Raw genomic sequence first — 17,660 nt, forward strand, 5'->3', positions numbered from 1 at the left:
ACCAGTAGCCAGGGGACCTCTTGTCTGCTCCCTATAACCGGCCCTGGTCAATAATCTGGCTGCAGCTATTCAACTGAAGCCCAAACTCTTTCTTTTAGGGTTAATGGATGCACAACTGGAAAAGGACTATGAAAGATTATTGCCATATGATTACGGCGGTGAGATATGCACAAAGATGGAAAGATACAGCCCTACCTACTACGAAGGGAATGGTTGATAAAATTATCGGACTCAGCTAAGATGGCAAAGTTAACACACTTAATTAGAGAAAAATCATTACTGACATTTATCAAGGATTGGCATCTTCTTGTGGACTTGAAAGAGAATATGAACTTGCAATATCAGGATTTGGAGATTGAAAAATAAATATTGGCTTATTGAATAGCTGGATTTTAATGAGTGACTACTACTTTTAGCTGCAGTTAAGAGAAACAGAAGTATTTATTTGCTTTTATTTCCTCCCTCCCTTTCTCTTTCTCTCTTTTTCATTTCCTTCCTTCCTTTCCTCTTTCCCCCTTTTCCTTCCCTCCTCTTCCATTCCTTTTTAGGTAAGATTTTAGAAACATTTCTTTTATTTGGATGTATGATAAAAATATACTTTGTATTTAGTATGAACTTTTGCATAACTTTGGATAAGTATTTACCTTTATCCACCCAATCCATTCATTCACCCACCCACCCACCCACCCATCCAATCTGGCTGCAGTTCTCTGAGCCAGTCAAAGTTTCTGACCATTTTTCAAAGGCAGCCCTATCATGTGGGACTGCATCTCACTAATCCAAATGTGATGTACCTAAGGTGTGTTTCATTGTGTGTTTCATTGTGGCCAAATCAGACATCTCATATGGCTATTCAAACTTCTCAGCCTTTTCCACTACATCCATAACTTTTGATCCATACTGTTTGTGGGGGACAGGAGGCAGGCAGGTGTGGAGGACTCCCTGGTACTGAATGGGGTAACTGTGCCCCTGAAGGACCAGGTGCGCAGCCTGGGAGTCATTTTGGACTCACAGCTGTCCATGGAGGCGCAGGTCAATTCTGTGTCCGGGGCAGCTGTCCACCAGCTCCATCTGGTACGCAGGCTGAGACCCTACCTGCCTGTGGACTGTCTCGCCAGAGTGGTGCATGCTCTAGTTATCTCTCGCTTGGGCTACTGCAATGCGCTCTATGTGTGGCTACCTTTGAAGGTGACCCAGAAACTACAACTAACCCAGAATGCGGCAGCTAGACTGGTGACTGGGAGCGGTTGTCGAGACCACATAACACTGGTCCTAAAAGACCTACGTTGGCTCCCAGTACGTTTCCGAGCACAATTCAAAGTGTTGGTGCTGACCTTTAAAGCCCTAAATGGCCTCAGTCCAGTATACCTGAAGGAGCGTCTCCACCCCCATCATTTTGCCCAGTGCCGAGGGGGCCTTCTGGTGGTTCCCTCGCTACGAGAAGCCAAGTTACAGGGAACCAGGTAGAGGGCCTTCTCAGTAGTGGCACCCACCCTGTGGAATGCCCTCCCACCAGAGGTCAAAGAGAACAACAATTACCAGACCTTTAGAAGGCATCTCAAGGCAGCCCTGTTTAGGGAAGCTTTTATTTTATTTTTAAGCATAATTTTTATTGATTTTACAAATTACAAAAAACGGTACATACATGAACACCTTTTCCACCTTCTTCCCACCCCCCTCCATGGGTCCTCCCCTGCCGCAGAAGTATCCCACGCAGGTGAACAGTCAGAGATGGTCCATTTTATGGTTGGATTTCTGTCCTCCTCCCCCTCCCCTGCCCCCAAAGCCCCCCCCCCCTGCCACCAGAGAGCTTCAGGAAACCAGGGCAGTACGCAGGAAGGCATCCATCCAACCATCTGTTCTCATACCAAAAAAAGAGTAAAAAGAAAAAAGAAAAAAAGAGGGAAAAAAAGAGACAAAAAAGGAAAAACAAAACAAAAATAATCTTTTTTCCATTCATAATTAATAAACCATATTTTGTGGACTTCCCCAACCTCCCCCCTTCCCCGGTTTTCATCCCTTTTTTTATCCTCTTCAACAGTTTCTTATTCTATGAAATAATTACCTTTATACCTTATACTACTTTAAAACTTGACTATTATCATTTTCACCAAATATCCAAATCACTGAAAAATCAAACTCCCATTTTTTCTTCCCGTGCCTAATTTCCCCCCCCTCTATAAGCCTCCATATTTTCACCTTTTTCCAAAATCAATTCACTTTTAAACTATAACTATTCCCAATCTAACCTTTCATCCCCAATTTCCGGCTCCAACCCCCCAATCCAGCAAGTTCCGTAGTCAGCAGTCCAGTTTTAATCCTAATAATCCATCCTATTAATCACAACCTCACTTTCCCTTCACCCCACCCCCTTTTTGCAGTATTTTGCCATCCAGGCCTCCATACAGCACCCCTGAGTTTCTTCTCTTCTCTGCTTATTTTTTTCCTCTTCCCTGTGGGTATTCTGGAGTTCCAGTAAATCCAATCGTACCCCCCTCAAAGGAGGGGCACTCCACCTGACTTTTTGTAGAGTAAAATCATCTTTTCTTTCGTGGTGGGCTTCATTTTGTATTATATTGTCACAGTCCTCATCTTCATCTTTTCGTTCCAAGTCACAGTCCCCATCATTGTCAAAATCCTCCAAATCACTGTCACTGTCATTCTTACACTCGTCTTCCTCAGTTTCAGTATCTTCATCCTCTAAGAAGTCATATTCTGCCATCACCATCTGGAATTGTTGCTTTAACTCTTGCTGTTGTGTCTCCTCTTGACATAGTCCTATTCTTACTTCCCACATTATGGTCAAAACAGTCCGCTGGAACTCAGGCGAATACCTTTTTGTTGACATAGTTCAATCCTGTCAAGGTCAAAACTTGTCACATGTGGTGGAAAATGGTCACAGTTTATTTTCTCGACTCCATTTTAACAAGCTGGCTGCATTCTCCAAATCTTATTAGAAATAAAGTTCAGACTCACATTTCAAAAGCATATAAACCGAAAAAGGATTTCCAGAAAGTCCAAAAATAGAAATAAAAATAAAATTCCACTTGTAGATCCTGATCAGCTCACTGGGTTGTCTGGGCTGCCGGCTCCCGGGGAAAAGAAAGGTCTTTCTTGATCTTAACCTCTTTCTGCAGGGTATTCACAACCGCAGTCTTTCTCCCCTTTTACCCTGCATCTAGGGGAGATCCTCTTTGATGCCTTTGAGGGAACCTTTTAAGTTGAAATCTTCTATTTACGGCTTCAGATTTCTATTTACTGTCTCTTAGGTTGCCGGTGGGGGGTGGTGGCTTCCTCTTTTTTCCCCTCTCTCCCAAATCCAAATTATTTTATAATCCAAATCGTGAGATTACTTACACTCTTATTTCCAATCGTTTTTTTTCCAGAAGAATCCAGCGCTCTCCGCCTTCGGCTTGAAGCTTCTCTCCGCTAGGGTAACGTTGTCGCTCAAGATGCCCCCCGCGACTTCTACCCTCCTCGCTCCGGAGCTCTTATTAGAGCTTGCCGGAGAGTTGGGGAGTCCGGATTGGGGCTCTGCCGAGCAAAATTCGCCCCCGGGACGCTCTTCCCGAGGTTCTAAGGGGCACAGCGTCGCTCTCGCTGCCCTCCCCACTCCTAGCAGAGACGGGCCGTCTCAGAGACGAGACGGGACCCCGCCGATCGGCGCTGGCGCTGAACCGGAAGCCGCCTGTTTAGGGAAGCTTTTAATGTTTGATGGATTTCTGTATTTTAATATTTTGTTGGAAGCCGCCCAGAGTGGCTGGGGGAACCCGGCCAGATGGGCGGGGTATAAATAATAAATTATTATTATTATTATTATTATTATTATCATCATCATCATCATCATCATCTTTGTCGTATCCAATTTTTAGTTTTTCTATCTTTTAACGCTATTCCTAACACCACATGTTCCATGGCATGTTGTGTTATTCTTAAACTGTTCTTGTTTCTCCAATTCCCCACTAAAGGTAATACTGTATGCATGTACTGAATACTTTAGCTTTCAAGTCTAAGGAAATATTGTCATTTTTTCATTGTAAAGCTGAGTTTTCCAAAGGCCGCCCATGATGGTTTTGTTCTTCTCTTTATTTCCACTGTTTGTTTTCCTCTTCCCTGTGTGATTTCTTTCGTCCAAATAGATGTATTCTCCAACTTGCTCCATTTATTTAAACCACAGTTTATTGTTGCCTCAGTAACAATGGTTTGTTCAGGCGAAACATCCTGGACCCAGAGACATCATGCTAAGCTATGCCCACTGTGGAAAGTGCGCAGTAGGAAGGCTGACCTTCTGCACAGTCAGGTTTTAATAAAGCCAACTTTTAAGGGTTCACATGCTGTGCAAATGTAGCCTTTGTCTGCTCCAGAAGGACTCTCTTTCCTATCTCCTTACACATTTGCACACTCCTCTTATTAGAAAAATAAGACTTAAAATGGCATTTCAAGGTCACGCCGTTGCACCTCCCTGTCGCTGGGGAATCCTCACTTTACCAGCTTCTGCTGAAGAGGCTATTTGTGAGGCACCAGCAAACCGAGAGGCAGAGAGGCGATTGTCTCCTTTGCACGGCGGTGAGACGCGCAATGGAAATGGGATTCCTCTCGGCTTTACAAAACTAGCCTCCTCTGGGAATGCGAGAGGACAGAGACAACGTCTGCTGCAAAGATAGCTGGCTGTGTTTTCATTTCCCACTGCCTCAGTCTCCTTCCTTCCCATCCGATCTCTTTCTCACTCACTCAGCCAGATCTCCTTATCTCTCCTCAACCATTTCCCTCTTTGGTCTCTTTCAAATAATCTGGGAGAAATATTCTGTTCGGGGCCTCTGGATGGTAGGAAGTTCTAGGGTCAATCTTTGGCTCCAGGTCCAGTGTGTGTGTGTGTGGCACCTCAGGCCTATGGGCTAGATGTGGCCCCCTAGGCTGCTCTATCAGGCCCCTGGCATAGCTCCTGGGCCATGCCTCTCACTCGTGATTTAACCAGGAATGTGTCCCTGAACTGTGACAATACCTGAATGGAACATGGAGAGTGAGGTGTGTCTGGCCACACCCCATTTTGTCACACCCACCACTGGGATGATGTGGCCCCCAGAAGGTTAGCCAGGAAGGAATTTGGCCCTCTGGCTGAAAAAGCTACCCCTCCCCTGCTGAAGCTGCACTTTGTTTGTTTGTTTTTAAATATGATTTTTATTAAATTTTCTGTTTTACAATTTCAGATAAACATTTTACACACTCAAGATGTCAATGACTTCCCTTCTTCTCTTTCCATGGTTCATTTTACATATCTTATATCCCTGCATAGTTTACAAAAACTATACCAATCAGTTTTCCATTATTACATCCATCAAAACTTATTAACACTGTTGAATTTATCTTAATGCAGCCAGCGTTTTCAGCTGTATGTAATTATTTCCCATATATTCAATAAACATTTTCCGATCTTCTTTAAACATATGTTCATCTTGTTCTCTTATTCTATACGTTAAGCCACAATTTTGACAAGGCTCAGCTGGTGATTTTGTGAGATTTGTTGAAAGTCAGCTTGGCATAGGGGTCAGAGTGCTGGACTAGGACGTGAGAGACCAGGGTTCATAGAATCATAGAATCGTAGAGTTGGAAGGGTCCCTGATGATCATCTAGACCAACCCTCTGCAATGCAGGAATATGCAGTTGTCCCATACGGGGATCGAACCTGCAACCTTGGCATTATCAGCACCAACTGAGCTTTGTTGTTGTTGTCGTTTAGTCGTTTAGTCGTGTCTGACTCTTCGTGACCCCGTGGACCACTGTGTCTTGCACTGCCTCCCGCAGTTTGGTCAAACTCATGTTCATAGCTTCGAGAACACTGTCCAACCATCTCGTCCTCTGTCGTCCCCTTCTCCTAGTGCCCTCAATCTTTCCCAACATCAGGGTCTTTCCAAGGATTCTTCTCTTCTCATGAGGTGGCCAAAGTATTGGAGCCTCAGCTTCACGATCTGTCCTTCCAGGGAGCACTCAGGGCTGATTTCCTTCAGAATGGATAGGTTTGATCTTCTTGCAGTCCATGGGACTCTCAAGAGTCTCCTCCAGCACCATAATTCAAAAGCATCAATTCTTCGGCGATCAGCCTTCTTTATGGTCCAGCTCTCACTTCCATACATCACTACTGGGAAAACCATAGCTTTAACTATACGGACCTTTGTAGGCAAGGTGATGTCTCTGCTTTTTAAGATGCTGTCTAGGTTTGTCATTGCTTTTCTCCCAAGAAGCAGGCATCTTTTAATTTCGTGACTGCTGTCACCATCTGCAGTGATCAAGGAGCCCAAGAAAGTAAAATCTCTCACTACCCAGTTCAAATCCCCTCTCGAGCATTCAGCTCACAGGGATAATCACAGTCTCTCAGCCTAAACCTACTTTGCAGTGTTGTTGTGAGGATAAACATGGGAAAAACCATGTTCGCCACTTTGAGTTCCTTAGAAGAAAAGTGGGACATAAGGATATAACATAACTACGACAAAAACAATTTGCAAATATAGAAGTAAACCCTGAATGGGCAGGCTTTTCCAGATTAGTCTAACCTGTAGTGAGGATCCTCAGGCCTAGAAGGCCCAAATATGCTTCCCCCCCCACTCCCTATCTGCCCCTTGAAATTCTGTCTAGGCCACACACCCCTCTTCCTACCCCCCCCTGCCTCACTGTACCTTTCTCCTGCCTTTTCTGTTTATTAATGATTGAATCCCACCCCCCCCCAGTTTATATCCTGCCCTTCCAAAGGAGCCCAGGACAGCAAGCATGCAAATACTAAAACAAAAGGCAGTGTGGTGTAGTGATTAGAGTGTTGGACTAGGAACTGGGAGACCAGAGTAGCCTGATGGATCAGGCCAGTGGCCCAACTAGCCCAGCATCCTGTTCCCACAGCGACCAACCAGATGCCCATGATCAGAAGCCCGCAAGCAGGATCCGAGCACAAGAGCAGCCCTCTCCCCTCCTTTGGTTTCCAGCAACTGGTATTCAGAAGCAATACTGCCTCCGACCATGGTGGTGGAACAGCAACCATTGATATAGCCTTCCCTCCATGTATTTGTCTAATCCTGCTTTAAAGCCAGTTTGGTGGCCATCACTGCTTCCTGCGGGAGGGAGTTCCATTGTTTAACCATGTGAAACTTTCTTTCATCTGTCCCCCACCCCACACCCAGGCGAGCCCCCACGTCCACTTAGCTCAGTCTGCAGTTTCGCTCTTGTCCAGCAGGGGTTCCCTGCAAACCTGAGCTAAGCTGCTTTGGAGAGGGAAGCGTTGGTAGCTGCAGTATCAGTGGAGTTGTCGCTAGGGGGCGATGTTTTGAAACCTCTCCTGTTCCTGTTTTTCTTGTTTCCCCCCCAAAACATGTTTTTACCTGTGACAGGTGTGACATCTGTATAATCTAAGTATATGGAAACACTCGCGTATTCGCATGTGACATTGTGTCCAAATTTCAAGCGGTTTCAGAAAAAAGTGGAGACACACAAACATGGACATTTTACATTTCTATATACAGTACTGTATATAGATGTGTCCGTCTTTAAGGCGCTACAAGAACCTACTTGTTGATTTATCCAGGACAAGGATGAGACATTATAAACAGAGGAACTTGGGGTACATCATATTTAATCTCCAAAACCCTACAGCCCTTGGCCTTTGCTCTCTGAGGCAGGTTGGCCCAGCTTCAACCTGGGCACGCCAGCTATCATTTAGCACCCTCCCTCCTCACTCTGCCAGCACCCACACAGGGAGGAGAAGTTTCATTTAAAAGCACTTGATTCACCCCCTCTCCCCCTCCCTCTCCTCCTCCGATCGGCAAGATTAAAAAGCGTGCACCAGAGGTTGTTTTCAAGCAGAGTTGACCTTCTGTTCTGGCTCCTGATTGCCGCGGAGAGCCGAATGTTTTAATGGGCTGGCGTCTTGGAGATAGATGCCGCCGGGAACATAACGGACGACTGCATCAATTTCTAACAGTCCTAACTAGTTCACTCGACACTTCTGGAATGGCAATGCTGCTAGGCGGGTGCCGCTGCATTTTGTTGGGGTGGGCTTTGCCCCCCAACCCCAAGTCAGTGCAACCTGGTGCCCTGTACTACAGCTCCCATCAGCCCCACACAGCACAACACGGTGCCCTCCAGACAATGACTTCAAAAGAGGAATAAACAAATTCATGGAGGAGAAGGCTACCAATGGCTGCCAGCCATAATAATAATACAATTTTTTTATTAATAATAATAAATTTCTAGTTATACCCCGCCCTCCCCAGTCAAAACCGGGCTCAGGGCGGCTAACACCAATAAAATTACAATATGACATAAAAGAAAATTAAACAATTAATTAAAATACAGATTAAAATTTAAAATGCAGCCTCATTTTAAGTAGTCCATAAATCCAAACCATGAGGGAGGAAAACACAGGGGTCAGACTGAATCCAACCCAAAGGCCAGGCGGAACAGCTCTGTCTTGCAGGCCCTGCGGAAAGATGACAAATCCCGCAGGGCCCTGGTCTCCTGTGAGAGAGCGTTCCACTAAGTTGGGACCAATACTGAAAAGGCCCTGGCCCTAGTTGAGGCCAATCTAGCCACCTTATGGCTCGGGATCTCCAGAATATTGTTGTTTGTGGACCTTAATGTCCTCTGCAGGGCATACCAGGAGAGGCGGTCCTGTAGGTACGAGGGTCCCAAGCCGCATAGGGCTTTAAAAGTCAAAACCAGCACCTTAAACCTGATCCTGTACTCCACCGGGAGCCAGTGCAGCTGGTAAAGCACTGGATGAATGTGATCCCGCGGCCGGGACCCCGTAAGGAGCACCCGCTGGAGTTTCTAGGTCAGTTTCAAGGGCAGCCCTGCGTAAAGCGAGTTACAATAATCAAGCCTTGAGGTGACCGTCACATGGATCACTGTGGCCAGATCAGGGCGAGAGAGGTAAGGGACCAACTGCTTGATACGGCGGAGATGGAAAAATGCCACCTTAGCTGGGGCTGCAACCTGTGCCTCCATGGAAAGGGAGGCGTCGAAGGTTACACCCAAGCCCTTGACAGAAGGCGCTGGCACTAATTGAGCCCCTGCAAGAGATGGGAGTTAAGCTCTGCCTCCTCTGTTGGAGTCAGCAATGTTTCTGAATACCACAGGAGGGCTCTTGAGCTCGAATCCTGTTTGCAGGTTTTCCCATAATGGGCATCTGGTCGGCCATTGAGAGAACAGGATGCTGAACTAGAGGGGCTGCTGGCCTGATCCAGCAGGCCCTTTTTATGTTCTTGTGATTACACTTGGGGCTCATCCACCGGATCCTGGACTCAAGGAACCCACCTTGGGGGCCCCTGCAGACAGGGCCAGATTAAGGTCTTTAGAGGCCCTAAGACCTCCACATGTAATTCCGAATAAAAACAACGGGGGGAAACAACAAAGTACACACTCGTTTTATGTATTAATTATAATGATATGATATGATGATATGATATGATATAAAAAAATTCCTTCAGTAGCACCTTAATGACCAACTAAGTTTTTATTTTGGTATGAGCTTTCGTGTGCATGCACACTTCTTCAGATACACTTGAAACAGAGTCAGACCCTTATGTATATACAGAGGGTGGTGGGGGTGGGTGGGAATGGGTGATGGGCTGATGGGAGTGGCAAACCTGTAGATGGCTGTTAACGACTGCTAATGACTGCAGTTGGTCCTGCGGGGAAAAAGCAAGGGCTGAGGCGCTAAAGAAAGCTTGATCATGCATAATGAGATAAGAATCCTATGTCTTTGTTCATCCCAGGTGGCTCCATGGTTTTAAGCTTGGTAATGAGTTCCAATTCAGAAACTTCTCTTTCCAGTCTGTTTCTGAATTTTTTCTGTAATAAAACAGCTGCTTTGAGATCTTGTATAGAATGTCCTGGGATATGTCCTAATAAAAACATAGTTGGTCTTTAAGGTGCTACTGAATGAATTTTTTTATTTTGCTTCGACTCAGTCCAACACGGCTACCTACCTGTAACTATGATATGATATGATATATAGAATTCAAACCCAGAACTCATAATTCAGAATAATGAAACATGGATTCATTGCCACACATGCAGAATCTGATTCCTTTGCATTGTTTTGATTTAACTTTAATAGGACACTCACACCATGCCAATTCAGGTGGGGATGAGTAATGAAAAGAGACCAGAAACAGGGGGAGGAGTGTGGAGGGCAAGGAATTCTAAGAAAGTCCTGGTTCCACAACCCCACCAATGTTCTTTTTGAAATATCAAATCCTTTCCTTTCTTTTCCTTCCTTCTCCTTCCTTCCTGTCTTAAAACCTTATCTCTTTTTGGCCTGTCTCTTGGGGTATAATCCAGCACAGCTTGGAGAGGCTCTTTCCATGGTTTTCTAAGGGCTGGCAATGTGTGGGGTGGGGTGGAGTTTCCTGCCCCCCAAGTCTCCAGTTAGGGGGTGAGTGCAACAGGAAGTTGCAGCTGGGGAGCCCAATAATGACCCTTTCCCACCTGCCTCTGTTGTTCCCTCTATAAACACAACCCCTTGCCACATTTAGGCTGGGGGGGTGGGGTGGGAAGCCCTCTAATAGGACAAATAGAAGGCTTTTTTCAAGCTTACTTGTTCATTTTGGGGAATGTATCTTCCTGAAGGGAAGCCTCTTGCCTCCCCTGCTGCAGATCTCCAGGAAGATTTTTATTATTATTATTTTAAAAAGTTAAAACATCGAAAAAAGAAAGAACATTTTTTTGTTGCTGCCGAATTGCTGGCAGGGAGCATGGAGTGGAATAAATGTCTGTGTTGGCAGCCCAGAACAGTTTATCCAGTTTGCCAATCAGCTCATGGGCTTAAAGATTTTGGTGTGCTTGCATCCTGCACTGCTTTATTTAACAGGGAGTTAAACTAGATGATATCTGAGCTCCCACTCTGTGATTCCACAGCTGGCCCAGGAAGACTTGTGCCTAACACACACACACACACACACACACACAATTTCATAAAATTTATACACCAGTTGTTTGGGGGGAAAGACCCTCTACGTGGTTTGCAGAAAAGCTAACACAATAAAACCACCCACAAAGAAAAATTAACAACAATCATTTAAGGCTTATGAAAGATTTAAAATAACAATAGACTAAAAACAAATAAAAACTCGCACCAACCATTTGGACAGGCTTGCCTAAACAGAAATGTTCTCAGCAGGCACTGGCAGAAGTACAATGAAGGATCCTGACTGATCTCAATAGGCAGGGAGTTCCAAAGTGTCGGTGCTGCCACACTAAAAGATTGAGCTCCTATATGAGCCATCTTCTCTAACACACAGGTCATTGCCCCTTTCTGGGTAACTTTATTTGCTGGTTCCCCGTTTGAGTGACGCCCCACCTGGGTGTGAATTGCAGCGATGTGGGCGAGACGCCACAGCTCTTGGCTTCCCTCTCTGCAGGAAAGGAAAGGAAAATTAATTACCGGCTGTTAGCATTTGGATCCAGCTCCTTGTTTTCGCCACGCAGTGCTTACGGGTAGCCCTCCAAAACAACATGAGCCAGGTGCTTGGAAATGGAAATGGAAGTTTTAGCGCAGAAGGAGCTGGCAAGGGGGGGAGAGGGAAGGATCCCAAACCCATGTGAATCATACAGGACAAAGCCCTGTTTACTAATTGCCACCTTCCCCATCACTTGTGAGATTTAATATGGTGGAGGTGGATAACCATCATTCAGGAAAAATGCAGGGCCTCCAAGCTACGCTTTTGCTGTTGTTGATTTGATTTGATTTATTATAGATAGATCAGATATAGATAGATAGATAGATAGGTAGGTAGGTAGATACTTTATTGTCATTGTACATAGTACAACGAAATTGAATGCCATCCCATAAAAACAAAAACACAGTTACAACCACACATACACATACATGATAAAAAAAATTCCTTCAGTAGCACCTTAAAGACCAACTAAGTTTATATTTTGGTATGAGCTTTCGTGTGCATGCACACTTCTTCAGATACACTAGAAACAGAAGTGTCAGACCCTATATATATACAGAGGGTGGTGGGGGTGGGTGGGAATGGGAGATGGGCTGATGGGAGTGGTAAACCTGTAGATGGGTGTTAATGGCTGCTGATGGCTGCAATTAGTCCTGGGCTGAGGTGCTAAAGAAAGCTTGATCATGCATAATGAGATAAGAATCCGATGTCTCTATTCATCCCAGGTGCTTCCATGGTTTTAAGCTTGGTAATGATTTCCAATTCAGCAACTTCTCTTTCCAGTCTGTTCCTGAAATTTCTCTGTAATAAAACAGCTGCTCTCCAGTGGTAAAGAAGGACAGAAGCTTACTCTGTGGGTTCCTCCTCTCTAAATATTGATTGAATGATTGAGTGGATTGATTACATTCCTATCCCACCTTTCCTCCCAAAGACGCTGACACTGTGGGTTCAAAAATAGAATCAAACAGGGCGTAAATCCATGTCAGGAGTTTTATCCCCTCTTTGGCCATGTTCTGGCTGAAAGCTGTGCACCTAAGTCTGTAACCAGAGGGAGCATTATGACCTCAGAAAAATTCCAAGCAGAAGTTCAACAAGCCACTATTTTGGCAACTGGCTCTAAAGGCAAGGATGGAGACCCTTGTCCTCTTAGCGTAAAAGTTCTCCTACCTGAGTACGTTGGAACAAAGGACAACAAGAACCATTTCATATTTAGAGATGGTGATATGCTTGGAAAATGCAAAGACTGAGCAGATCCCCTAGCTGCATCATTGTGAAGTTTTCATTTGGCAAAGAGTGATCCAATGGTTTTGTTCCATCATATAAATAATTTCTTTGTTCTCTAATAAATACAAAGTCTCCCAAATTACCATGTACCACCGTGACTTCAAAATAAAATATTGTGTATTAAAAGAAGAAGAGGAAGGGAGAGGAAGGAGCATCTTTGGTTTCTGTTGTTTTTAAAATGAGAAATGTTGGTTAGTTAACTGCTACCCAAACTCTGCTTTCTCACCCTGCTCTTATCAATGTGATTTTGCACAGATGTCCCTTGCAAACCTTAAACCCCTTTCCAATAAATCTCTTCGCCCTCCTCTCCTTTCCAAAACAATACCAATATTAATAATACGTACTAATAAACACAATGACATAAGATGAGCCCTGCAGGATCAGGCCAGAGGCCCATCTAGTCCAGCATCCTGTCCTCACGTTGACCACCCAGATGCCTGTAGGAAACTCACAAGCAGGATTCGAGCACATGAACACTTTCTCTTCCTGTGGTTTCCAGCAACTGGTATTTGGAAGAATTCCTGCCTTTAGCTGCAGAGGCAGGGCATAGCCACCTGGGCTAGTAGCAAGCGACAGCCCTCTCCTCCAGTAATTTCTCCAATCTTCTTTTAAAGCCATCTAGGCTGGTGGCCATCACTCCCTCCTGTGGAAGGAAGTTCCACAGTTTAACTATGTGCGAAGAAGTCTCTTTTTTAATCTATCCTGAATCTTCCAACATTCAGCTTCCACAAGTTCTTGCCTTATGAGAGGGAAAGAGGGACGATTGCCAATTTTTAAAGAACATTTTTGTCACATGTATATCGTTTTCTTTATTTCCAATATATAACAATTACAAAAAGAGAGAGGAAAACTAAACAAAAACAAAATCCCAACTCACCCTATTGCAGGACGGATCAATCTAGTTAAGTTTGCCAAAGTCCGATCTGTGACTTCGGTAGTTGCTACTCTTCAGGGTTATCAGTACAGTATTTTATAAAAGGTTGCCATATTTCAACAAAATTGTCTACATCATTTGTCTTATTCAATGCATGTAATGTCTTTGTTAATTTTTGTGATAGACCATACATTCTGTTTCCAATGAGAGATGCACCGATGTTCCAATCCTTTCCATTTTTATGCTACATCTGTTTGCCGCTCTGAGCTCTTTGGAAAGGAAGGGTGGGATATAAATTCAAAATTAAAAAATGCTAATTTAAGAAAACAAACCTTGCAACCACTTGAAAGAGAGGAAGCAGCCAGTGGCCAGTGACATTCACCTGCCCCGTGAATGTTTTTGTGCATAAATTTAGTGGCTGAATCTCCTGGGGAGCAAAACCAAACCAATGGCACACCCTCCCCAATACAGACATTTCCAAATTTGAAGTACGTGCATCACTCGCTTTCAAATTGCATGCAAGGTCTCAAATATGCAAGCCATTAAAAAAGAGGAGAGAGAGAGAGAGAGAGAGAGAGAGAGAGAGAGAGAGAGAGAGAGAGAGAGAGAGAAGCTAAAGCTCAGAGTAGGCTCATGAATTTTTCATTGTCAGAGGAAAGAAAGGGCAGCTGAAATTGGCTAGGTGGGCCTCACACTGTTATCTTGCATGGCTGCTGCGACAGTACGAGGATTGCCAGACCTCCAGGTCTTGCCTGAAGACGTCTCCAGGTTTCCTGGCTCCCAGCTGCTGTGCCTTCTGGCGACATCCAGAATGCACAGCATTGGTTACCCCCCCCCCACCGTAGTAGAACAGCATATGCCCCTTGTCCAAAAAAAAAGACAGTGTGGTGCAGCTGGTAGAGTTTTGGACTAAGACCCGGAAGACCAGGGTTCAAATCCCCACACAGCCAGAAAGCTCACTGAACGACCTGAAGCCAGTCACTGCCTCTCAGCCCAACCTACCTCACAGGGTTGTTGTGAGCATAAAACGGCATGGAGGAGCACCATAAATGCAACAAATATTTTCCCTTTCCTTGCTAGTTTCGCTCCCCTCTCCAACTTCTCCGTCAGCCTCTTGTCTTGGGCTGAACCTTTGCGTGTCGAGGTCACCGGGTTTCCCCCCAATAAATTCACACACACACGTTAATTAAGTTTAAGGTTTTTGGCATTATTTTGGCCACAACTTTATTAAATTACAATCAAATGTGAGTGGTTGCTTAGGCATTGGTTAACCCATCTGTTCCCCGCCCTGGGACAGATTCTGCACTGACTTCCTCTAGGCATTTTGTGGAAGTCAGTAGGTAAACATTCCCTGAGGGAGGACGGAGCCGGGTACCCCTTCCTTTGTCCTCCCTCGAATGTTCCCCGAGGCACAATTTGCTCTTTGTTAGGCCCAATCCCCTACCGGGGTACTGACGAGAGCCGTTCGAGCCCCAGGATTCCTTTAACGGAATACCTCTATAAGCAGCTGCAATTTAGCGTAACTTTCCAGCCTTTCCATACTCCTCTTACCAGCCAATCTCTTACCAGCCAATTTTAACCAATGCCTAACCGCCAACCTTACAAGTTGTGACGATTTGCTATGCAGTAGGCAAAAACCAAATGGCAACGTTCAATCAGCCAGATGGCAAAATTCCTACCGAGGCCCCTGTCCCAAGGCAGGCGACCCCATGAGAGGCACAGCAATGTCAATTTGCAAGACACCCTTTAAAAAGGAGGTGGGTGGGCGGGAGATCCGAAGCGCTTGGCAAAAGCGAAACCAATATAGGCACACAGTGGGTTTATATAGGCTAGGGGCCGACCCTTACTCTAGCTTGCAACAAGCTTTTCTTCCCAGCAACAGCACCAAAATACCCAGTCATCCCGTGGCCATCTTGCCTAATCTGCCTAGCAACCCAGGGTCTTCCTGATTCCCCTCCCGGAACGCGTGCTCTCCATGATTGGAGAACCAGTTTTCTGAATCATCCTATAAAAATACATTTCTTTGGTGGTTAGCAACAGGAAACCTCCAAGTCCTCGTATGCCACAATAAATGTACAGTGGTACCTTGACATACGAATGCCTCGACTTCCGAAGGTTTCGACTTACAAAGTCGGCAAACCCGGAAGTCTTTTTGCCGCGCAAGCGTTCTGCACCTGCGCAGAAGCGGCGCGCATGGTCTGCGCATGTGCAAAGCACAAAACCGTGCTTCGCGCATGCGCACAATGGACGCTACGACAACCGAAGGCTTCGACTTACGAAGAGCGCCGTGGAACGGATCGCCTTCGTAAGTCGAGGCACCACTGTATTTGTCTTCAAGGTGCCACATGGCACACACACAATTTCCTACCTCTCTGTGTGTATATCTCCTCCTTTGTCTTTCAACACACATCATCCCCACTCCTATCCAGGAAGAACACAGATACCTTTTGGGCACACAGATGTTTATTTTTGGTTTCTGTTAGTGTCATGGGCAGAGATCTCTCCTGGCAGCTCCAGGGGGAAATCTCAGAAATGCATCGTTAGAGCTGACAAGTGTAGCAGTGTGTGTGTGTGTGTGTGTGTGTGTGTGTGTGTGTGTGTGTGTGTGGTGGAAGGTGGGGTGGAGAGTTTTTTTTTTTGTTGTTGCAAAACTAGCATCATCTTAGCACAAATATTTGAGGGCCAGGTTGTTCCAGCTCTACCGCTGATGGCAGATTTGAATGACTGCTGTGACACAGTGGAGACCCGTGGCCTTTAAAATGGTGTTGGGCTCCAACTCCCATGAGCCTCCACCATAATGTTCAATGGTCAGAGATGATGGGAGTTGATGTCCAGAAAATATCAGGAGGGTCACAGCTTCCTCATCCTTGCTTTTAAAAAGAAAATGGTCAGGTTTCTAGTCCTTATGCTTGTAGGTTGGTATACAATGGCTATTGTTATTTTAGAAGCCAGAAGATTCCAACTCCCAGCAGCCTCAGCCAACATGGCCATTCCGATGAGAGTCGGAATCCAACTACACCTGGAAAGCCACAGCTTCCTCATCCTTGCTTTTAAAAAGAAAACATCACGTTTCTAGTCCTTGTGCTTGAAAGCAGGTACACAATGCCTATTGTTATTTAAGAAGCCGGAAGATATCAATTCAGCCAGCATCGCCAATTGTCATCAGGGGGTTGGAGTCCAGAAATATCTGGAGGACCATAGATCCTCCAATTTGGCCTGCATGAGCTTTTTTCCCCATCACCCATCAAAATTGTTGTGAGCAATCTTTTGGGAAATTACAGATAAAAATACCCCCATGGGCAGGCATCTGCTGGGGGGGGGAACAGAACCTCAATTAATTGAGTACTTTCAATGCTTTTCAATAATTTTTGTGGCTCTAGGGGGGGCAGCTACCCTCCTGACCCCCCGGCTATGCCCATGTGCTTTACCACTGAGCTACAGCCGGTCGCTTCACTTCCTAAGTCCTGCAAGCATCCAGCTGCTAGTTGTAGTTTTCTGTGAAGTCCACAGTCTTTTAAAGGGTCTTTTGCAATGCAAGTTTAATAATAATAAATAATAATTTATTATTTATACCCCGCCCATCTGGCTGAGTGTCCCCAGCCACTCTGGGCGGCTCCCAATTGAATATTAAAACAATACAGCGTTAAATATTAAAAAGCTTCCCTAAGCAGGGCTGTTTTCAGATGTCTTTTAAAATTAGGATAGCTGTTTATTTCCTTGATATCTGATGGAAGGGCGTTCCACAGGGCGGGTGCTGCTACCGAGAAGGCCCTCTGTCTGGTTCCCTGTAACCTCACTTCTCGCAATGAGGGAACCGCCAGAAAACCCTCAGCTCTGGATCTCAGTGTCTGGGCTGAACGGTGGGGTTTGGAGACGCTCCTTCAGGTATACAGGACCAAGGCCGTTTAGGGCTTTAAAGGTCAACACCAACACTTTGAATTGTGCTCGGAAACGTACTGGGAGCCAGTGTAGATCTCTCAGGACCGGTGTTATGTGGTCCCGGCAGCAGCTCCCAGTCACCAGTCTAGCTGCCGCATTCTGGATTAGTTGCAGTTTCC

General features: G+C 45.3%; 1 pseudogene; it reads left to right on the forward strand.

The window, feature by feature from the left end:
- Positions 1-103: 103 nt before the first annotated feature.
- LOC118097254 (10 kDa heat shock protein, mitochondrial pseudogene) lies at positions 104-12,691 on the forward strand (annotated as a pseudogene).
- Positions 12,692-17,660: the final 4,969 nt, after the last annotated feature.

Source organism: Zootoca vivipara, chromosome 14 (assembly GCF_965207765.1).
Source record: "Zootoca vivipara chromosome 14, rZooViv2.hap1.1, whole genome shotgun sequence".
Taxonomy (NCBI): domain Eukaryota; kingdom Metazoa; phylum Chordata; class Lepidosauria; order Squamata; family Lacertidae; genus Zootoca; species Zootoca vivipara.